We start from the raw sequence: 2,234 nt of genomic DNA, 5'->3' as shown, positions 1-2,234 counted from the left end.
TTTGAACTTTGAAACCTTACTAAGTGCTTACTCTTATCTCTAATTGTGCTTGGCTCCTTTGGCATGCCTCTGTTGCAACCCCCATGCTCCTAATAAATTATTCAGTATTCAGTGTGCAATCCCTCTTGTCTCACCTTCCTTGTAACGCCTTGCTACTCCACAAACAAACGGCGGTAGTTTGCAATAAGTAACCCCACATGCAAAGGCGCAATCAAAAGCAGGTATATAATGCTTCAGACGCCACTGAAAATTTCATCTTTGCGTTGGGGGCAATGACGCAGTTAGTGAAGGTTTCCCGAGACGCGTCAATTGCTGGTTGAAAACTACTTCCAAACCCCGTCCGCGGTCCTCTCCCAAGGGGGCCTCGGACAATTTTTGGAAGGCCTGTTCCGCACAGGCCTCTCACAACCGATAATTCTGAATTCTGACAGGATAGAGGAAAATCTACTGAGAGCTTCATCTCTGTAAGAAAACCATTTATTTTAGTCTCCTCTACATGCGTCCGAAAAGCCTGGGTGAATAGAAGTGAGCTTTTTGTCGACATAGTCCAACTGCAGCTGGAGAGCCAGTCCTGATTACGATCGGTAAAACAAAGGCAATGAAATCTACTTCCGATGATGGGTTTTATTGTGATGAGATTTTTCTCATTGCAATCATTCGTCTCCAAAAAGGTATCCGAGCGGGTAGATAATTGGCCTTTCCACAATGAGAGCAAGGCTTCAATTGGGAAAAATCCATGCCAAAAAATATTAAAGTATAGTGGAATTCAACAAAAATTACCCCCATGAGAGATGGTGGCATATAGATGAGTGTACCCATGATCCCAACTTGGGCCAGTGATTATAATAGTGGAACGTGATCCATGCTTTGGGAATGCAATAGCAAGGGATACAAAGGGAGCATGTTATGTTGCGGGCAAAAAAGACAAAATTAAAAGAAATAGGCCATTTGGGGGGAAGAGGCTATGAGACAAAATTGTACAAACATGTCTTATATCGGGAGACATGCCCATTGTAGATGTATGTGAATGCAACGTGACGAGATGCTTAGGGGGGACTAAAGTCACATTCTGTGTAAAAGACAAAGAACAAATAAGTCTTCATAACAAACCAACACACATACCATGGACTAGGTATGGGGTCCTAAATAGAGTTTGAGTAGGTTGTTCAAGGTCTCTGTCAAAAAACGAACCTCCCATCCAAGTTGTAGTCCTAGCCCTTGCATTTCGATCCATGGAACCAAGGGCTCTGTTAGATGTTGGCGTGCAAGGAGGCACCTCCCTTTGCATCCTTTGGTGTATGAGTATAATTGTGAATGGTACGCTCGTTCATCGTGGTTACACTATTTGGGTCATGAAACTCTGTAGAGGTGGGCTTGCCGCCATTATAACCCTCACACAAGTGCCGATTTGCACTTCATGGTGTAGCAGAAGATATGGCTCAATTTGGTGCATGTTGGTAGAGGCCACCTACAAGTTGGGCTCCAAAGGTCATGGCATCTTGCAAGGATGGGGATGCTATAAATTCACCCCTCTTGAAAGTTTTTGTTGAGACCAAAGGCTATCTTCTTTGATTCCCTTTTAAAAGGCTTGATATCATTCTAGGTTGCATGGTGTAACACACTTTATGACGTGGGGAGCAATGACGGAGGCCTAATCAATTATCGTAGTGTCTTGCTCATGCTACAAGATATGTGAGATATCTTTTTAGAGAGAATTAAAAAGTCTCATGAGCCGTGAAAATTGAATTATAGTGTTTTTTGAAGTATTTTGATGATAGAACTTTACTAATTTAGGTTGCACAGAGAGAGAGAGAGAGAGAGAGAGAGAGAGAGAGAGAGAGAGAGAGGGAGAGGGAGAGAGAGAGAGAGAGAGAGGGAAGGGGGGGGGGGGGGGGGGCGGTGGGGGGATCTACAACGCTAAATCGGTGCACAAAATAATGTACATTGGTCCATGTAGATAAATTCATGCAAGTGCTCTATATGAATCTTCTTTGCATTTGTCTTTCTATAAAAGAGATTTTTGCGGAACATGAAAAGGTTTAAGCTTTAAGGATTTTTAACTATTATTGTTAGGAAATAGGATGTAGCTAGGTAAATATTAGAGTAGTTTATTTAATGGAGAGAGATAATTTTCACACATATGAGAGAGAAAGAGAGAGCACATGATATACGTGGTTCACCCAATGTGGACTACATCCACGGAAAAGCAGCCACTCAATGGCTTTAGTACTTCA

General features: G+C 42.5%; 1 non-coding gene across 1 annotated transcript; it reads left to right on the top strand.

Moving 5' to 3' along the window:
- The first annotated feature begins 254 nt into the window (after positions 1-254).
- On the top strand, positions 255-399 carry LOC147423503 (U4 spliceosomal RNA). Its single transcript, XR_015186705.1, has one exon. It is a non-coding gene; the product is annotated as a U4 spliceosomal RNA (small nuclear RNA).
- The last annotated feature ends 1,835 nt before the right edge of the window (positions 400-2,234 follow it).

The sequence above is a fragment of the Adiantum capillus-veneris genome, chromosome 26, assembly GCF_014529385.1.
Source record: "Adiantum capillus-veneris isolate H3 chromosome 26, ASM1452938v2, whole genome shotgun sequence".
In the NCBI taxonomy this organism is placed as follows: Eukaryota; Viridiplantae; Streptophyta; class Polypodiopsida; order Polypodiales; family Pteridaceae; genus Adiantum; species Adiantum capillus-veneris.
This window is presented reverse-complemented; position numbering and strand designations above follow the sequence as displayed.